At 43.9% G+C, this 14,198-nt stretch overlaps 1 long non-coding RNA gene across 1 annotated transcript; it reads right to left on the bottom strand.

Annotated features, from left to right (window-relative positions):
• Positions 1-493: 493 nt before the first annotated feature.
• On the bottom strand, positions 494-13,142 carry LOC126419913 (uncharacterized). Its single transcript, XR_007576022.1, has 2 exons — positions 13,004-13,142; positions 494-844 (listed from the first exon to the last, which is right to left on the bottom strand). It is a non-coding gene; the product is annotated as an uncharacterized LOC126419913 (long non-coding RNA).
• Between the last annotated feature and the right edge of the window lie 1,056 nt (positions 13,143-14,198).

Below are 14,198 nucleotides of genomic sequence, written 5' to 3' on the forward strand. Positions count from 1 at the left end.
GTGACTGAATGGACCTCTCTCCATATCTATGACATTCAGTGTCTAGAACACTTACTGGACTCGATACCAAGACCCCATATAGCAGCTCACAGCACAAATATTTTGAGGAATGTAGGGATCATCGACTGGCCTGCCCAGTCCCCTGATTTATTACCCATAGAACATGTCTGGGATACGATGGGAAAACGTGCAGATTCATTACCAGTCCCCAGCCAGCAATCGTCGTGTATTGACACAGCATCAGCTTCAGGCACAGCAAGAATGTATTCGTGCCAGTGTCACACCTTACACTGACCATGAAGGATACCGTTTTCAAATAGGATGAACGTTTAATCACTGAATACCCTTTATGTGATGACCATCCCCATAAATACTGAAAGATGTCAGACTGGTGCAGGATGTTGTAACGTTTACATTCCAATCAGTGAATGCTTAGGGATATGCGATGACAGCTAAACAGGCAAAACATTCCGTAAACAAACGAAGTCAGTAGTGCTTTTTGAGTGCTAAAATTTATTTATTTTTTGTAATGTTCTTTTATAGATTTGCAAAAAAGGAAAGGTCGCTCTTGATATAGAAACAGGAATAGTGTTAAAAGTCTGAAGTGTGGAATAAACTGAAAACTTTAAAATAAGGTAGAGCACTGTGTTTCTTGGTGCTGCCAGCAATTCGCTCAGCCGCTATGGAAGTGCACGGATATTCCCCAGCGGTCTTGTAGCGCCTGGTCCCCAGATGCCTCGTCGCCCGCTACTGGCTGCACCGGCTCCTGGTTGCTGGCGACATCCCCGCCAGGGACCGCTGGTGGTGGCGCGTCAGCAGACTGCTGCGGCATGGCGGCCACAGCCTGCAGACAAGGACGACAAGTAGCTATTGAAACCACGTCTTGAGAAAAGTCAAAACACGATGTCTACCTAGAAAAAGCGTTCGACAGTGAAATGCTACAAGATGTTTGAGGTTTTCAGGACAATAGGTGTAAGCCAAAGGAAATGACAAGTAATACTCACTATGTACAAGAAACGAAAGGATAAAATAATGATGGAAGACCAAGAACGAAGCATCAGTTTGAAAGGGTTTAGACAGATGTGTACTCTTTCGCCTCTACCGTTCAATCTATACAGTCCGAGAGACAATGATCTACATCTACATCTACATACATACTCCGCAATCCACCATACGGTGCGTGGCGGAGGGTACCTCGTACCTCAACTAGCATCTTCTCTCCCTGTTCCACTCCCAAACAGGACGAGGGAAAAATGACTGCCTATATGCCTCTGTATGAGCCCTAATCTCTCTTAACTTATCTTTATGGTCTTTCCGCAAAATGTAAGTTGGCGACAGTAAAATTGTACTGCAGTCAGCCTCAAATGCTGGTTCTCTAAATTTCCTCAGTAGCGATTCACGAAAAGAACGCCTCCTTTCCTCCAGAGACTCCCAACTGAGTTCCTGAAGCATTTCCGTAACACTTGAGTGATGATCAAACCTACCAGTAACAAATCTAGCAGCCCGCCTCCGAATTGCTTGTATGTCCTCCCTCAATCCGACCTGATAGGGATCGAAAACGCTCGAGCAGTACTCAAAATAAATACTCGAAATAAAACGAGGGTTGAGGAAAGGGATTAAGCTCCAAGATGAAAAGATATCAATGATAGGGTTCACTAATGATATTGGCATCCTCCGTGAAAGTGAGGAAAAGTTACAGGGCTTGTTGTGTGGAATGAACAGTCTTCTGAGCACAGTGTATACGAGGGTTGCCCAAGTAGTGCACCGCATTTTTTTCTCAGCCGACAACAATGCTACAAATGCGAAACGTTACGTATGTATTACGAGGGCAGTTCAATAAGTAATGCAACACATTTTTTTTCCTCGGCCAATTTTGGTTGAAAAAACCGGAAATTTCTTGTGGAATATTTTCAAACATTCCCGCTTCGTCTCTCGTATAGTTTCATTGACTTCCGACAGGTGGCAGCGCTGTACGGAGCTGTTAAAATGGCGTCTGTAACGGATGTGCATTGCAAACAACGGGCAGTGATCGAGTTTCTTTTGGCGGAAAACCAGGGCATCTCAGATATTCATAGGCGCTTGCAGAATGTCTACGGTGATCTGGCAGTGGACAAAAGCACGGTGAGTCGTTGGGCAAAGCGTGTGTCATCATCGCCGCAAGGTCAAGCAAGACTGTCTGATCTCCCGCGTGCGGGCCGGCCGTGCACAGCTTGTGAGTCCTGCAATGGCGGAGCGTGCGAACACACTCGTTCGAGATGATCGACGGATCACCATCAAACAACTCAGAGCTCAACTTGACATCTCTGTTGGTAGTGCTGTCACAATTGTTCACCAGTTGGGATATTCAAAGGTTTGTTCCCGCTGGGTCCCTCGTTGTCTAACCGAACACCATAAAGAGCAAAGGAGAACCATCTGTGCGGAATTGCTTGCTAGTCATGTTGCTGAGGGTGACAATTTCTTGTCAAAGATTGTTACAGGCGATGAAACATGGGTTCATCACTTCGAACCTGAAACAAAACGGCAGTCAATGGAGTGGCGCCACACCCACTCCCCTACCAAGAAAAAGTTTAAAGCCATACCCTCAGCCGGTAAAGTCATGGTTACAGTCTTCTGGGACGCTGAAGGGGTTATTCTGTTCGATGTCCTTCCCCATGGTCAAACGATCAACTCTGAAGTGTATTGTGCTACTCTTCAGAAATTGAAGAAACGACTTCAGCGTGTTCGTAGGCACAAAAATCTGAACGAACTTCTCCTTCTTCATGACAACGCAAGACCCCACACAAGTCTTCGCACCAGAGAGGAGCTCACAAAACTTCAGTGGACTGTTCTTCCTCATGCACCCTACAGCCCCGATCTCGCACCGTCGGATTTCCATATGTTTGGCCCAATGAAGGACGCAATCTGTGGGAGGCACTACGCGGATCATGAAGAAGTTATTGATGCAGTACGACGTTGGCTCCGACATCGACCAGTGGAATGGTACCGTGCAGGCATACAGACCCTCATTTCAAGGTGGCGTAAGGCCGTAGCATTGAATGGAGATTACGTTGAAAAATAGTGTTGTGTAGCTAAAAGATTGGGGAATAACCTGGTGTATTTCAATGCTGAATAAAACAACCCCTGTTTCAGAAAAAAAATGTGTTGCATTACTTATTGAACTGCCCTCGTATTTGAAGTCCCTTGATTGAGCGTGCCAAGTTTCCGTCACTTCCGACAGATAGCGTAGCTGCAGGACAGTTTCAAAATGATGTCTGCATGTGATGTACGTCACAAGCAATGTGCCGTCATTGAATTCATCACTGTAGAGAAAGAAACTATGGGGAATATTCACAAACGGTTTTGCATAGTCTATGGAGCACCTGTTGTCGTCAGAAGTACAGTTAGTCGCTGGGCACGGAGTGTGAGGTCATCAAAAAGGCGGAGTTCCATGATTTGCAGCGGTCAGGGAGACCATCCATGGCTGTCATACCTGACACGTTGCAGCTAGCTGATTCTGTCATGCGCGAGGACAGACACATTACTGCTCGGCAGTTGGCACTGCATATGTCGATCAGCAAACAAAGTGTTGATGCAATTATCCGCACTCTTGGATATTCAAAAGTGTGTGCAAGATGGGTCCAGCGGTATCTCGCGGTGGATCACAAATCGCACAGAAAAAACATTTGTCTTGATTTGTTGCATGGTTTTGATGCTGAGGGAGAGGCTTTCTTGTCCTGATTCGTGACAGGTGATGAAACCTAGGTTCACTATTTTGAGCCCGAAACAAAACGACAGATGGTTCAGATGGCTCTGAGTACTATGGGACAACATCTGAGGTCATCAGTCCCCTAGACTTAAACCTAACTAACCTAAGGACATCACAGACATCCATGCCCGAGGCAGGATTCGAACATGCGACTGTAGAAACAAAACGACAGTCGATGGAATGGCGCCATTCCCACTCTCGACAGCAGAAAAAAATACTAAGCATCTGGGACTTCGAAGGGGTGATTCTCATTGATGTGATGCCAAAAGGCCGTACCATTAATTCAGAAGCATATGTCAACACATTAACGAAACTCAAGATGCGCTTCCAGCGACTTCGACGCCACAGCAATCCAGGAGATGTTTTCCTGCAACATGATAACGCTCGGCCCCACACAAGTCTGAGGTCTGCTGAACACATCGCAAAACAGGGTTGGACAGTGTTACTCCATCCACCCTACAGCCCTGGCCTACCCCCCTCGGACTTCCTCTTGTTTGGACCATTAAAGCATGCCATTCTGGGAAGACATTTTGAGGACGATGAAGAGGTGATTCACACAGTGAAGCACTGGCTCCACCACCAGGACAAGGATTGATAGCGAGAGGGCATACACGCCCTCGTTTCGTGCTGGAGGATTACATGGAAAAATAGGATGTGTAGATAAAGCACCATTCTTTCGTATGTGCAGTTCTCATTATGTTCAATAAAGAATTGTTGAAGAAAAAATGCGGTGCATTACTTTCTGGGCAACCCTCACAGATTGAGATAAACCAAAGAGAGACGAAAATGAAGAGGGGTAGTAAAAATGAGATTTGAGATAAATTTAATATTGGGGTAGTAAAAATGAGATTTTGGATAAACTTAATATCAAAACTGGGGAGCGCGAAGCAGGTGAAGTGAAGAAATTCTTCTACCTTTGAAGCGAAATAGTTTATGACAGACGTTACAAGGAAGATATAAAAAGCAAAAGAGCACAGACAGAGTAGGCATTTCTGGCCAAAAGAAGTCGGCTAGAGAAAAAACGGTCTTAATTACAGGAGGAAGTTCCTGAGGGTATATGTCTGGAGCACAGAATTGTATGGAAGTCGATTATGGACTGTGGGAAAACCAGAAAAGAACAGAACTGAAGCGTTTGAGATGTGATGCTCCAGAAATATCTTGAAAATTAGTAGGACTGATAAGATAAGAAATGGGGAGATTCTCTGCAGACTCGTTGAAGAGTGGAACAACCGGAAATCATTACCAAGAAGAAGCGACAGAATGATTAGACATAGGATATCAGGATATATAGAGGCTAAAAACTGTAGGGAAAGATGAACGAATAACTGAAAACGTTGTGTGCAGGAGGGGGGGGGGGGGCGGGGGCGGAAGGTAATCTGTATGCATGCCACTTCCCCGTTCTGCTGTTCCAATCGAGTATGGTTCGCGGGAAGAACGATGGCTGATAAGCCTTCATATGGTTTCCAATCTCTCTGATTTTAAATTAACGGCCTTTTAGCGAGATATACGTAGGAGGAAGCAAGATATCGGTTGGCTCTTCTAGTAACGTACACTATCGGAATTTTAACAGTAGACTATAACCTGGTGCAGAATGCCTCTCTTGGAGCGTGTGCTACTGGAGTTGACTAAGCATCTCCCAGACGCTTTCGCGCTTTGTAAATGAACCTGTAACGAAACGTGCTGCTCTGTTTCCTATTTCTGTGTGCGGTTCCCAGACTTACGAGCAACATCCAGTTATTGGTTGGCCGAGGGTTTTGTAAGTGCCTCGTTTGAGGGTGGATTACATTGCCTGACATTCTTCGAATGAATCTCGGTCTACCATATGCTTTCCCCGCGACTAGTTTTATGTGGTCTTTCCTCTTCAAATTGCTCCGTACGCATACTCCTAGATATTTTACGGAGGTAACAGCTTCCAGTGATTGTTCTGCAGTTGTGTATCGCACAATACTGGGTCTCTCCGTCTGCATATACGCAATACGTTACATTTGTTTATGCTGAGAGTCAATTTGAGAATCCCTGACCAAGTATTGATCCTCTGTAGGTCTTCCTGTATTTCACTACAATTTTCTAGCGTTGCAACTTCTCTGTATACAACAGTATAACCTGCGAAAAGCCTCACGAAACTTCCGGCGTTATCTGCTAGGTCATTCACATACAGGTTGCTTCAGAAATGATGATCAATAATTCGCACATGGAAAGAACAGGCCAAAAGTAGCTAAAAAGCTCCAATAAACATGGGTCCACAAATCAATCGTTGTTGAGATACAGCACATTTTCTGTTGCCCTTCATCAGTGTCTAGGAACAAGTGGCATCTGAAAACGTTAAAGAACGTGTTCGAAATGTTGTCCATGCGTCTGAATGCAACTCGTCTCTGAAATGAGTTGTGAATCCTCTCAGCAGTCCAGGGGAACTCTGTAAATGCTGGATGGCTGCTTCTATCTGCAAGCGTAATTCCTCAATAGAGTTGGCCGCGGCAGCGTAAACCGGTCTTTTGACATCTCCACATACAGAAATCTATGGGATTTAAATCCGGAGACCTTGGAGACCATGGCACAGACCCTCCACTATCTACCCAACGTTGATCATAAATCCAAGCTAGAAGCCGGCGCACTCGTAAACGAAAATGTGCTGGAGCACCATGATACATGAACCACACGTTGAGGCGGTCAGAGGGACATCATCACGTACATCTGGAAGTCCGCAGAAATCGCATGTACTGCTGTTCGGTTTCTGTCGCAGGAAGTGTGGTACAGTTACGCCGTCTCCGATCAGTCCTGTCCAGACCTTAAATGAATAACGCTGCTGATGTCGTGTTGCACTAGGAATGACGTCAGCCCAAATGTGACAGTTATAGTAGTCACGGGTAAATCCAGCCTCATTCTTGAACAGAATACTGTTACAAACGGGGGATTCAGGGTACACTGTTGTTGTACCCATTCGCAGAAATTCTCTCTAGGGGGGAGGTCTTGCATAGCTGAAGGCTTGCAATCACTGAAAATGATATGGACTGAGTACTTGCCGATGTAAAATCCGCCACAAACCCTTGGGGCGTCCTTATTAAAGTACCCGGATGTTGATGTGTTGGTGTACGTGCAATGCGTAACACCCTGTCCTATGGATCTGGGCAGGTCGACCTTCTCGTACGTGGTGTGCGGAGCTCTCTCTTTTCCTCTAAGGCGCTGATGTAACCGGCTAAATGTACGCCTGTTGGACCACCTGCTGAGACCACAAGCTTCTTCATACACTCGTGCAGTCTCAAGGGCACTGCCATTCGCTTTGCCGCACATGAAGTGCATCTCGGCGTACGCTTTATTGGTGTCACCTCCGTCCATGCTACCTTCACATTCGTAACTGATTGTGAGGCCAGTACGGCACTGTGCTCGGAAGGGGAAAGGGAAGTAGTTGCGCATGCGTTAAAAAAGAAAAAAAAAGTCGTTCCCAGACCTTGAGATAACAAGGTAAATACCACGGTACCCAGGTGCGTTTCCAGTTGGTTACTATTGCGAATTAATGCGATAACTCGGCAACGGTTGATCTGCAGTTCCATGGTTATTGGCGCTTTTTACCTACTTTTGGTCTGTACTTTCCATGTATGAATTATTGACCATCACTTCTGAAACAACCTGTATTGTGAAAAGTAATGGTTCTACAACATTACCTTGCTGCGCGCCAGAAGTTACTTTTACGTCTGCAGACTTCTGTCCGTTGAGAGTGACATGCTGCGTTTTGTTTGCTAGAAACTCTTCGATCCTATCACGCATTTAGCTTGACATAGCGTAAGCTCGTGTTTTGTTCATTTGGAGACAGTGCGGAAATGTATCGAACAGTTTACGAAAGTCAAGGAACACGGGACCTACCTGAGCGCATATATCTATATATTTCTGGGTCTCATTTTGTTATAAAGCAGAGACGGCCACGATGTGCCCAAGTTCACGAATGCAGCGTCTCGGCTTGGTTCGGTCCTTCTCGCAAGTACTCGGAACAGCGCGTCATTTTGTTTAGTATTGCGGTTAGGCCTGTGTTTGAACACGGCTCGAACTGTTCGAGCAGTTTTCGTTACAGTCCGTGAAATCTCGGGTTCTGTTCGATATTTTGATCGATCAGCGATCTAGTCACTTTCGTTGGTACTATCACAACGACCTGTCTTAGCGTTTTTAATGAACTATGGATTTTAATAATAAAAATAACTTTGAAACACGGACTAAAATATCTTCTAGAGTACAGGTCATGCGTAACAACAGCAACTAATAAATAAATAAAAGATTTCAATCATGATTCTGTCCAGTTCTCCAGCTTTTGCTCGTACTGCACTATTTCCAAGCCGGGCCTTGTCGCTGTAATTCATTCTCGCAATATGAATTACAATCATTTTGTTACGATGTATTTTGTTAGTTTCGTATTTAGCTCTTGATTAATTGTCTTTGTTGTTTCATCCTTAATGTTGCCGTCTGGTTTTCAAACTCATTATATGTGGTAACGTTTTTATATCTTACTCTAACATGTGAACAGATATCGATCTGCTCATTTGCGGCTTACCTGGTAAATCAGTACCGCCTCTCATAAACGAATAAAATACACTCCTGGAAATTGAAATAAGAACACCGTGAATTCATTGTCCCAGGAAGGGGAAACTTTATTGACACATTCCTGGGGTCAGATACATCACATGATCACACTGACAGAACCACAGGCACATAGACACAGGCAACAGAGCATGCACAATGTCGGCACTAGTACAGTATATATCCACCTTTCGCAGCAATGCAGGCTGCTATTCTCCCATGGAGACGATCGTAGAGATGCTGGATGTAGTCCTGTGGAACGGCTTGCCATGCCATTTCCACCTGGCGCCTCAGTTGGACCAGCGTTCGTGCTGGACGTGCAGACCGCGTGAGACGACGCTTCATCCAGTCCCAAACATGCTCAATGGGGGACAGATCCGGAGATCTTGCTGGCCAGGGTAGTTGACTTACACCTTCTAGAGCACGTTGGGTGGCACGGGATACATGCGGACGTGCATTGTCCTGTTGGAACAGCAAGTTCCCTTGCCGGTCTAGGAATGGTAGAACGATGGGTTCGATGACGGTTTGGATGTACCGTGCACTATTCAGTGTCCCCTCGACGATCACCAGTGGTGTACGGCCAGTGTAGGAGATCGCTCCCCACACCATGATGCCGGGTGTTGGCCCTGTGTGCCTCGGTCGTATGCAGTCCTGATTGTGGCGCTCACCTGCACGGCGCCAAACACGCATACGACCATCATTGGCACCAAGGCAGAAGCGACTCTCATCGCTGAAGACGACACGTCTCCATTCGTCCCTCCATTCACGCCTGTCGCGACACCACTGGAGGCGGGCTGCACGATGTTGGGGCGTGAGCGGAAGACGGCCTAACGGTGCGCGGGACCGTAGCCCAGCTTCATGGAGACGGTTGCGAATGGTCCTCGCCGATACCCCAGGAGCAACAGTGTCCCTAATTTGCTGGGAAGTGGCGGTGCGGTCCCCTACGGCACTGCGTAGGATCCTACGGTCTTGGCGTGCATCCGTGCGTCGCTGCGGTCCGGTCCCAGGTCGACGGGCACGTGCACCTTCCGCCGACCACTGGCGACAACATCGATGTACTGTGGAGACCTCACGCCCCACGTGTTGAGCAATTCGGCGGTACGTCCACCCGGCCTCCCGCATGCCCACTATACGCCCTCGCTCAAAGTCCGTCAACTGCACATACGGTTCACGTCCACGCTGTCGCGGCATGCTACCAGTGTTAAAGACTGCGATGGAGCTCCGTATGCCACGGCAAACTGGCTGACACTGACGGCGGCGGTGCACAAATGCTGCGCAGCTAGCGCCATTCGACGGCCAACACCGCGGTTCCTGGTGTGCCCGCTGTGCCGTGCGTGTGATCATTGCTTGTACAGCCCTCTCGCAGTGTCCGGAGCAAGTATGGTGGGTCTGACACACCGGTGTCAATGTGTTCTTTTTTCCATTTCCAGGAGTGTATTATACTGTGGTCAGTCAAGCAACTTTTTTGGAGAACAAAATTTTCGTCTTTGCCTGCTACCTTTATCTAAAAATCAGCATAAATGTTTATGCTAATACATCCATACATACCAGTACTGCTTGAGACTTCGTAAATTTGTTCAAACACAATAGGAGTTTGTGAAATGGTAGGATTTATTGCTGTTCTCGCCAGTATTTCACAAAACTGCGAAATTTAAAACAATGCCTTAGCTTATTGTTGTGGCTTGTTTCTTACATATACTTTGAACTCGGATACTTTGCACTTAAGTCTATTTTGCACGATTATTCGAACAAACTCGATATTGTGTCGAACGCTGCGGCATATCGGGAAATCTCGAGCAGTTCGAAGGCGAGTATCGTCTGCCCAGTCCTAGCTGCGGTGCGGCATTTTTCGGTCGGCACAACTCTCTTCAGTTCGGTAGAAGATTAGATTAGATTAGATTTACTTTAATTCCAATTGATCCGCAGTAAGGCGGCCCTCCAGGATGTAGAACACGTCAGAAAAACAATAATACATGACAAATACTTACAACTGAAATAAATAAGCTAATGTACCTTCCATAGGTCCAAAGTGGAAGGATCGTAATTTTTTTAATGAACACTGTATGAAAGGATCATTTTACAAAACTCCTTTACTAAGATCGCATTAATGCTCTGAATTTAAAATTAAAAAGATGCTTTTTTATTTATAAGGTAATAAACATATAATAGAATTACTTCAATACTTATTTACAATGAACACATTACTGTACTGCAATGGTGCAGAGGTCAGATTGTACTATATATATATATATATATATATATATATATATATATATATATATATATATGCGTTCAATGGAGTCATCAATAGAGTAGAAGGAGTTGACCACCAATAAAACCTTTTGGCTTCTCTTAAACTGAATTTCATTGGTTGTTAAGCTTTTTATGGCTCTGACAAATTGCTGAAAATGTGTTTTCCCGAATAATGCATACCTTTTTGTACAAGAGTAAGTGATTTTAAATCCTTGGGAAGATTGTTCTTATTTCTAGTATTGATTCCATGAAGTGAGCTGTTGGTTTGAAAAAGTGATATATTTTTAATGACAAATTTCATTAAGGAATAAATATATTAGGTAGCAGTAGTTAGTATCCCCAGTTCCATAAACAGGTCTCTGCAGGATGTTCTTGAGTTCACACCACACGTTTTTGTGCCCAGAAAACTTTCGCTTGACTTGATGAATTACCCAGAAAAATAATCCCATATGACAATATGGAGAGAAAGTGAGCTTAGTATGCCAGCTTTTTAATTTTAATATCCCCTATGTCTGACAGAATTCGCATTGCAAGTAGAGATTTGTTTAGATGTGTCAGCAGATCTGTGGTGTGCTCCTCCCAGTTGTGTTTATTATCAAGCTGTTATCCCAAGAATTTAACACTGTCCACTTCTTCTATCTGCTTGTCATCATATGTTAGGCATATACTCATGGGATACCCCTTATAAGTTCTGAACTGCCTGAATTGTGTTTTTTTTCAAAGTTTAGTGACAAAGAATTGACTAGGTACCAGTGATTAATGTCCACAAATATTTTATTAGCCGATATTTCTAAGACTACACTTGATTTGCTATTTATTCCAATGTTTGTATTATTGGCACACAAATCAAACTTGGTGTCTGGTAATGTTACTGATGAAAGGTCATTGACATACACAAGAAAAAGTAAGGGCCCTAAGATGGAACCCTGAGGGACCCCACATGTAATTAGTTCCCTGTTGGATGATGTCTGATAGCTTAATCCATGTCTCTTTCTCAATAACAACCTTTGCTTCTGCCAGAGATATAAGGTCTGAACCATTCTGCAGCATTTCCTGTTACACCATAATATTCTAATGTACTTAAAAGGATATTGTGATTTACACAGTCTAATGCCTTTGACAGATCACAAAATATACCAGTTTCCTGCAGTCGTAGCGTTAGCACTGTTTACCCTTCCCTAGTTGTCCATGATATGAAGGACTTTACAGGCCTAATGGCTGCTCTTACAAGAGGAGGCAGTGTAGCGATCTATCGTCACAAGCGTTTAAAAATGAATGGGAATGATAGAAGAGAGGCATGAGAATTCTCAGTGTACATCATGCAGTCGCATAAGCGGCGGGTATTGTGAATTTGCTATGAAACGACATCACAATACCATGCAGAAAGAATTAAAGATTTAATTGACAGTGAAAGAGTACAAAATTAGAGCGGTAGACAGACAGGATTCGTTGTTATGTACATGTAGAAGCACTTTGTGCTAAATTTGCAGTTATGGAACACGTGGAGAAATTAATGGTACGAATAGTAAAGTTTCTTAAGTCGCACGCGTTATTCTACTCTCAGTTGCAAGTTTTCAAGTGATCTGAACGAGGAGTATGGATACTTTGTATGTTACTGCAAAATACTTGATTTAGTCAAGGGGCATGCCTGGAACAATTTTTGGATTTAAAACTCGCTATTATTGAATTTATGAAGGGAAAATAAGAACAGGAAAGAAAATTAGATCTGGAATGGATTGCAGACCTCGCGTTTTAAGTGGACTGCACTCTGCCCATAGTAAGATACTGCAAGATAAGAAACAACTACTTTGTGATCTGACGAGGAAGCATTTAAAACGAAAACCGCGCTGTAGAAGGGAGATATTCTGACTAACACAATCCAATTCCCGAACACAATTCAGTTCACTAAACTCACTGTAGTTAAGGAAAACGCGATGTTTGAAGAATTCGTTGTGACCCTGAAACAATTACAAGGACAGTTTCCTAAACGTTTTGAGAACATTGCCAGAATTACAGCTGTTTAGGCTGAGTAGATCACTGATCAAAAATAAAAAAAACGTGTTAACAGTATATGTGTTGGAATTTAATGTAGATGTACGACATTAATTTTCGATCCCACTGATATTTCATTACTTACAACTGTATTAGCTCCAAAAATATGAGGTTAATGTTAATATGTCTGCCTGGTCATTAAGATGTAATATGAACACCAAGCGTCGCAATAAACTTTCCTCTTGTACGTCTGAGGTTACTTTTACATCTGTCGACGACTCTCCATCCAAGATGACATACTCTGTCTTCCCAATCAAGAAACCTTCTTTCCAGTCACACGTTTCATTTGATACCTCATATGGCCATACTTTGGTTGATAGGTGTTGATGTTGTTCTGAGCCAGTTGCACTTGTCTATGTGAATGAAAGAACGAAGCGTAGTCGAACTTACCGCTAGAACTATGCAGAGGAGCAGGAGACACTTGGTGCAGGCTGTCATGACGACTGATGGAGCTCTGATGTCTCCCTGGCCCTTATAAAGGATTTGCTGCGTGCTCCTCGAAGCGGAAGAGAGCCGAAATGTCGCGTGAGGCTTGCTCTTACAGCTGTCTGCGTCAACCAAAAACACATTTTGTAAGGTGCCGAAAAGGGCTACTGCACAAAAGCACCGACTGTGACATACAATGGCCATTGTGTTACGTCTACAGATCGTACAAATAGGTTTCGTGTGGTGGCATTTGGCATTCTGTGAACTACTTAGCCGAATATTTCTTTGTTTACGTTAAATTCTTGTTTTGTTACCGAAAAATACTATTACAGTTGCGTTATTAACTTGAATGTTCTTAGTTTGCTGTCAGATAGGTCCAATGTGTTCATCATTATCACGGTACAGAATGATATCGAAACCATAATCAGACGAGAAAATATTTTACGTTTAGGGGACCGGATAGTAATGTATTTTTACATTAAATTCAGACAAATAAATTGTCTTCATTTTTAATCCATGACGTAAGCAGCCTCGTTACCAACAACCTTACGCCATTAGTATGGAAATTTTAAATGCCAGATCGATAAAAATCAAGTAGTTTTTGAACAAAATATCTGGAGATGGCGTTTAGTACATAATGCTCATTTTCACATATTTTGCTACTTAGAAAATGTTGCACCCTTCGGAAAAAATGGAAAACCGAAGGCGCAGTATCGGGCGAATATGGTTGGTGAGGTCATACGTCCAACTCCAGTGTAATGATGTTCTTTTTCGGCGTTCGTCTTCCGCAGTGCGGTACTACGTTGTAGTGTTGCAGAATAACGATTTTTCCGTTGACAATCGCTAGTCAATTTTCAGTTAAAGTATGTTTACTAAATCCAGTCATTCATAGTAAAGGTCTGCATTTACAGTTTGTCCAGTTTTCAGCAGCCCAAAATGAACGAACCCGAGAATACTCCACCAAACATACAAAAGCGCCGTTTTGGGATGTAAACATAGCTTAGCTGTGCTTCGTGACGATTCATTCGGAGAGCGACAGTACCTGTTGCGTTTTGGATTACCATAGAGGATTCATTTTGAATGTGGAGTGAAGTGATCAAGCGATCAAAAAACGCTTCTGTATTGCAATGAGTTTCATGTGGTCGATCGGTTAGCTTTG

This window comes from Schistocerca serialis, chromosome 9 (assembly GCF_023864345.2).
Source record: "Schistocerca serialis cubense isolate TAMUIC-IGC-003099 chromosome 9, iqSchSeri2.2, whole genome shotgun sequence".
Taxonomy (NCBI): Eukaryota; Metazoa; Arthropoda; class Insecta; order Orthoptera; family Acrididae; genus Schistocerca; species Schistocerca serialis.